The following is a 7,905-nucleotide window of genomic DNA, read 5'->3' as shown; positions in this document are numbered from 1 at the left end:
AGAGAGAGAGAGAGAGAGAGAGAGAGAGAGAGAGAGAGAAAGAGAGAACACTAAATGTCAAAAAGACACAGGAGCCAAATCTGGAACAATTTAAGTAACAAAATAATTTCTTCAAGAATGTTATGATATAAAGCATAAAATAAATATCTATATATCCCTTCTAGTGCAAACAATTGATAAATAAATGGAGGAAAAGGAGCAAATCTGACAGAAGAACTCCAAATAATCTGTGTAGATACTCCCCTCCCCCTGGTGTGGGCCGGGCTTAGTGACTTGTTTCCAGTATTGAATTGTGGAATGAAAAGGAGCAGGGAAGTGCAATTCACACCAGCAATGGTAGTTCTGTTGAATTGTGGACAGTTTGGCACGCAGTAATGAGCAGGCCCCTTCCCTTCTGTGCTGTTCTGCCCGACATCCCATAACTCTAGTCTAATCATGAGGAAATATCAGACAAACACAAATTGAGAGACATTCTACAAAATTGCTAAAGTGCAGTCCTTAAACAGGAAGGTTGTGAAAAACAGGAAAAGAATGAGAAACTGTCGCAGATTGGAGGAGACTAAGGAATCACAATGACTAAATGTGATGTGCTTTCCTGGACTGGATCCTGGAACAGAACAAGACCTTAGTGGAAAAACCGGTGACATCCAAATAAAGTCTGTACTTCAGTTACCAGTATTTTACCAATGTTAATTTCTTAGTTTTGACAAGTGTACCGTGGTTATGTAAGATGTTAACATTAAGGAAAGCTGGGTGAAGACTATACCGGAACATTCTGTTCTATCTTTGCAATTTTTCTGTAAAGCTAAATCAAAAGTTTTTTTTTTTAACTTTTTAAAAAATGACTATGAAGCCAGCACACAAAGGAACTGGATAATCACATGTAGAATAAATAAGCAAAGAATCATGGAAAGTTGGATGAAAGATGTGGCATTCCCCAAAGGGTTTACTCCTCAAGTTGTCCAGGTCAGCTAGATCCTGGACACTTTCTCACACGGAGTGACAGAAGTCTGTGGGTGTGGGGACTTCAGAGATTCCATTCAAAAATTGGTGATTTAGGAAACTGAGAATTCATGCATTATGAAGTAAATATTTTTAAAAATTGGGCAGGGTTAGAAGATCAAGTGAGATGAATTTCCAAAAATAGATTAATGATGCTTCTTTTTATTTACTTTTTTTTCTATGCTCTTAAGGCTTTCTTATCTGAGCAGCTGAGGCTCTCATTTATTGAAAATGTGATGCTAGGAGTTTGTGCACATAGTATAGCAAAGGCTAGGAGCTGTCCCGTTGCATGACACAGTGTGCATATTTCTTTGGGAATAGGGATAGCCTTTCAAGCTTGTGGTGATGGTAGCCTGAAAGATAATTCAAGCTGTCTCCTTCCAGACTGATGAGTACTAGAATATCCTCCATTAGTTTCTTTTCTGTGTTAAGCAGATGTCTTGCCAGCCCCTACCCTTTCCCCTGTGTCTATGGTGGGTATCACACATTGGATTCCCTAGGAAACAGTGCTAGAGTCTCTTAGATTTGCATGCAGAAGGTTTGGGGGGGGGTCGCTCTTGGGATTAACAGCTGTGAGGGGTGAGGAAAACATAAATCAGCAGAGGAAGAAGTCAAACTGTGATGCAGTCGCTGCAGAGGTCTCAGATGCCTACAGGCGACGCTGGAGCTGACATGGCCCTGTACAGGCTTCTCTCCATAACTGGTTATTGGATATGTGCTTGGCACAGGTATCAACTTGGCTAAAGCAGCTCTGGTTAAACAGATAAAAATTACTGTGGAAAGATTTAGGTTTGAGTTGTCAACAACCAACACTCAACAGCTAGAAAAATATGTACCTTGATCCTGAAAGGGAATCTCGGAAGCATATCAAAACATCCCACACAGTCTGACTATTGCACCATTTATAAACTCTTCCAGATGAGCTCAAGTCCATCTGGAAACAGCTGCTCAGGATTTTCCTTGGTTTCTTTTAATAAGGGAAACTTACAATATTGTTTTGATTAGCATATAAAGTAACAGATTTTCTTAGGGCATTTTCATACATTCTTTGTTTTGCTTGGTCCCCCTCCCCAGCTCCTCTCCCACATCTCCCTGCCACCCAGTTCCACTTACACCCCACCCTTCTACCCCCAGTATTTCCCTCTGAACTTTCCTGTCACATGTGTTCTATTACCCTGTCCATCCCCGTGCTTAAAAACCTCCTTTTCTCCTCCTGGGCCCCTTTCTAGTTTCCTGACCTTTACCCATACTCACTCCCACATAAAAACACCACACACAGGGCTGGAGAGATAGCTCAGCGGTTAAGAGCACTGACTGCTCTTCCAGAGGACCCGGCTTCGATTCCCAGCACCCACATGGTGGCTACGAACTGTCCTTAACTCCTGTTCCAGGGGATCTGATGCCCTCTTCTGATCTCTGTGGATTTGCACAACATGAGTGCACTCACATACATACAGGTGATACACTCATACACATAAAATTGGAAAAAAAAAAAACACCACACAAACACACACGCACAACCTAGGACTTGCATATTAGAGTATGCAATATATTTTTTCTTTCTATGCCTGGGTTGCTCATTTAATAGACTAGTTTGCATTCTTATCCTCTTTCCTGCACGTTTCATAATCTCACTTTTCTTTATGGATGAATAAGATTCCATTGTATATATGTACCATGTTTTCATTATCCATTCATCTTCTGGTGGACAGCAAAGTTTTTTCCATCCCCTTCTATTGTGGATAAAGCAGCAATGAGTGTAGATGAGCAAGTATCTCTGTGGTAGGATATGGAGTCCTTTGGGTATATGTCCAGGAGTGATATAGCTGGGTCATAGTTCTATTTTTAGTTTTTTGAGAAATCTCCACACTGAGTTCCATAGTAGATGCACCAGTTTACACTCCCACCAGCAATAACTAAGAGTTCCTCTTCCTCACATCATCATCAGGATTTGTTGCCATTTGTTTTCTTGATGATAGTCATTCTGATTTGGATGAGATAGAATCTCAAAGCAGTTTGAATTTGCATTTCCCTTATGACTAAGGTTGTTGTACACATTTAAAAATATTTATTGGTCATTTGTTTTTTTTGTGTGTGTTTTGTTCTAAGAAACTTCTGTTCAGTTAAATGGCCAATTTGTTGATTTCACAGCATTGTTTTATGTGTGTTTAATTTTTGCAGATCTTTATATATTCTAGATAGTAACCTCCTGTCTAAAGCATAGTTAGCAAAGATTTTCTCCCATCTGTAAGATGTTTACTCAGCTTATAGTTTCTTTTGCTGTGCAGAATCTTTTATTTCATGTAATCCCATTTGTAAATTCTTGGGGTGGGTTCTTAGGCTATTGGGGCTCTATTCAGAAAGTTATTGCCTATACCTAAATAGGCTGTCTTTTTTCAAGTGTTATTTTTGAACCTTTGTAAAAAATTAGGTGACAGTCATAGCTGTCCGGGCTTATTTCTGTGTCCTCTATTTTCTTCCATTGGGCAACATGTCTGATTTTTTTTCCAGTACCATGCTGGATTTGTCACTATGGTTCTGCAATACATCCTGAGGTCAGTTATTATGATACTTCCAGTAATGCTCTTTCTGCTTAGGATTGCTTTGCTATCTTTGTGTTTTCTTATTAATTTTAGGATTAATTTTTCCAGTTCTGTGAATAATGCCATTGGAATTTTGATAGAGATTGCATTAAATCTATCATCATTTTCACAATATTAATTCCACCAGTCCAAGATGATGAAGGTCTTTCCATCATGTAATGTCTTTTTCAATTGAACTTTTTTAGTGTTTAAAGTTTACTTTACAATGGTCTTTCACCTCTTAGGTTTAGTCCTAGGTATGTTTAAAACTATTTTTAATGGACTATTTTTCCATTTTTATTTTTCAACAAGCTCATTAGTATATATAAAAGCTACTGATTTTATACATTAATTTTGTCTCACTTCTGAAAGTGTTTATCAGATCTAAAAGAGGAAACGTACAATATAAAGGTAGTAGAATAAGCTATGGCTTCTATCACTGTAGCTGATCTGAAAGTGTAGTCGGCATTTGTTTGTTTGTTTCCTTTCTTGCTAGCCACCCTATATTATTAGCCACCTGCACTCTTAGTTGCATCTCTGATTGTCTTACCTGCTAAGATGCTACAGTAAACTCACCTTATTCCTGAGTGTTCTGAGACACTGGTCACCATACCTATCTTAGGCCACGGATAACCTTTTAGGGTATTTACTGTGAAGACTGGTCAGAGGACTAGGAAGAGATGCTCCAGAAGAGCACCTGTGTGCCAAAGTATTCCCTGTCCCCCTTCTGGCAGCCCCTAGGATTTAGATCAATTATCACAGTCAGAATACTGACTCCTTTCCTAACTTCCTGGTTTCTTGACATAAAAACCCAAAGTTACTGGGTAGACATGACAGCTTATGGAAGGATCCTCACTATGTCTGCTGATGGAAATGATCACCCCCTTTGGAACCAGCAACTTTAAACCTACAAAGTTTAGAGCTGCAGGGACAGATAGCAGATCTTCTCTAGGCCATTGAGAGTAATGCTATCCTGTCTGTCGGTCTTTCTTTCATATGTTCCTGGGAGCATAGTATATTGTTGATTTCAAGTATATATTATGCATTGTGGGGAATGACATTCATTCTGCTAGGGTATCTTCTTCAAGATTATCAAAAGTCTCTTCATTGTACAAAAGATGCTCCAGGGGCTGGAGAGATAGCTTAGAGTATAAGGGTACTTGCTCCACACACATGAAGGCCTGAGTTAAAATCCCAAACACCTACATAAAAAGCTGAGCATTGCTGCATGTGCCTAAAATCCCAACATTGTGGCCAGAGAGGAGCTCACTGGCCAGTCAGCCTAGCCAAAAAGGTGAGCTTCCAGTTCAGTGAGAAACCTTGTCAGAAGACAGAAGGCAGAGAGTGATAGAAGAAGACATCCAACAACATGTTCTATCCTCCACATGAGTATATATGCGGTGCATGCACACTCACATGAATGCACTAAACACCACACACACACACACACACACACACACACACACACACACACACACACACAGAGTTCCAGAAGCCCAGCAGCTTTTGAAATGTGAGGAATAGTATACAAATTAGAAAACTCCGTGTTCTTGTATATACTGTCACAATTCTTTGTAAGAAAGTGAGTTTCATTGTCTAATATGAAATCTTGTGTTTGTATGTTAGACACTGTAAGACAATCCATATTCAGAAAATGTGACTGTTTTCAGAGAAACTAATAGTTACCTCTTTCAGAGTGGAAGGAGAGCAGTTCAATCAACTGTGACCAAGAAGCTAGTTGGTCTCTTCATGACAGAGAATTTGGAATTTATAGTATCTACCTTTAAATAATACAGTCTGTCTTCAAACAGTACCATGCTACCCCATGTCTAATATGAGTCTTTCCATAGTGTGCTTCTTTTTCTCCTCTCTTTGCCCTTATACTATTGTTTTTATACATTTATGGAAGTGTATATACTTATATACACCTACTATATATTTACACATATATTATAAACTGCACAGTACATTGCTATTGTTTTGCTTAATTATGTTTATTTTTAGTTAAGCAAGAAAAGACCTATATTTACCAATTCATTGCCATTTACGAAGTCTTCAAATCCCAAATTGTCTTCTAATATCATTTTATATTTGCCTTAAGAATTTCTTTACATTTCCCATAGTGCAGGTCTGTTGGGATGAACTATTTCAGCTTTTGTATGTCTAAAGAATCTTTATTTCACCTTCATTTGAAAGCTATTTCTTTTGAATTATGAATTCCAGGTTTAAAGTTATCAAGGTTTGGGGTCCCCCCCCCACTCACCTTTCAGTGCATTTAAAACATTGCTCCATTGTTTTCTTGCTTGCATTGTTTCTAGTGAGAAATATGCTGCCATGCCTATTTTTGTGCCTTTGAACATGCCTTTTTTCACTGTCTGCTTTAAGATTTCTCTCTTCTTTTCTACATCTTTCTGGCAATCAAGATATTGAAGTAAGGACATGCTGAGTCCGCTGGTTAGCTGTAAAATTCTGCATGTCCCTACAACTTCCAGCAGAGTCATGCTCAACTGTGCTGACTTCACAGGAGGACAAAGTTCTGTATGTCATTCCCATGAAGGGGATTAGGAGACAACAAACTTCTCACTATGGTGTGACATGGTGATGACTACAGGCAAGAAGGGCAAACCGAAACTAAAGAAGGAGGTACATCCATCAGTGGCAATTTAACAACATGAATTATACCAGAGAACAGATAATGTGTTTCTTTGTGTGAATGAAAATGCAGGGGTCACAGAAAACAATAAAGATGAACAGCCCAGACCAGTTATAAAGGAGTGTGTATATTTGTACCCAGTGCAGGAAGTCACTGTATGATTCCCCAGGGTATGTGTTTTTAAATCTAAAAATTATTGTTCCTATCAAAACAGATCATTTTTCAAAAAACAGAATCTCATTGTGTAGCTCAGCATGGAAGTTATTATATAGACTAGGTTAGCCTTGAATTCACAGAGATCCTTCTGCCTCTGCCTCCTGAGTGCTGGGAGTAGAGGTGTACACCACTGCACCCAATAAACATGATTTTAACAGAAAAGCTCTCTTTATAACTAGCATTAAACAATTTGATTGTGTTGTCTCACGGAGTATTTTTCTTAATGTTTGTTCAGTCGATTGGTTAGTTGAGTGGTTGATTGGTTGGGATTTGTTGAGATTAATGGATCTGTGGGTTTATGCTACTCATTAAATTTGGATATTTCCTTGACCATTATTTGTTGAAATATTCTTTCCATATAGCTCTCTCACTTGTCTTAGGCCTCCAATATAGCATCAGTTCTTCACCTCAGACATTGTAGAAGTTCCATTTGTAGCTCTGTACTTTCTATATCTCTGTCTGACATGGTTAGTCTTCACTCTGGTTAGATCCCATCTCATTTGCTTTTGTCACTCAGAAATCACCAGCCTCTACTCCCTGGTGTATAATATCTTTAAATCATTGTTTCAAATATTTCTTCAGATTATCATCTTTTTTTCAGATAGGAAAGCAAATCTAGTCCTCATTAATACTTCTTAGCAGCAAGTTGAAATTCTAACTAGGTTCTTTTAAAATCTAAACCTATAAATTTTATGATAAAGAATGGCCCATTAAATTCTTGGGACCTCATGACAAATATTTATAGTTGCCTACCGTAAATGTCTACTATCCCTTTTTCCTAACTAATATGGCTTCAATTTTGTTTGGGTATGAATGTTCCTGAGCCTCAGAGAATATAATAGTTTTGCTCGGCTATTAGAAAAGCGAATTCTACCACATAGTATGCTTGGGAATTTAGGGAAAATAAGTTCTCCCAGATAAAGCATAGTGGTGGAGATGAAGACAAGCTTTGTGGTGGCTGTTGTTCTTACCCCTTCCTCCATCTTCTGTTTTTGAGATTTCGATAGAGGATTCGATGCCTGGATCTATATCAACCAGCTTTCATCTCTGTGTTAACAATCAAGAGTAATATTGTCTAACACACAATATAAGGGCAAGAAAATCATTAGCTGATTCCCATACTGAACCATAGAACTGTTCTTGAGCTCTTCCATTATGTGAGATAATAGATATTAACAATATTTAAGCCATTGTTTATGAGATTTTCTGTGACATGCAGCCAAGCCTATCTAATACCTGCTTTTTTCATGGCTCATTTTCTTAAGTTTACCTGATTACATTTACTACATCAGGGAGGATGATGTTGTAGAAATAAGCATTGCCATCAGAGGAAGTGGAATCTCAAGGACAAACTTCCTACTTTACAATTTTTCAAAGGAATGGAACTATCTAGCCATGATTGCAGGCAAAGAGCCCTTCCCCAGGTTTAACAGACCCAGTCCATACTGTAGT

The sequence above is a fragment of the Nannospalax galili genome, unplaced genomic scaffold (assembly GCF_000622305.1).
Source record: "Nannospalax galili isolate Female #2095 unplaced genomic scaffold, S.galili_v1.0 scaffold751, whole genome shotgun sequence".
Lineage (NCBI taxonomy): Eukaryota > Metazoa > Chordata > Mammalia > Rodentia > Spalacidae > Nannospalax > Nannospalax galili.
The sequence above is the reverse complement of the archived record's forward strand: the minus strand, read 5'-3'. Positions refer to the sequence as shown.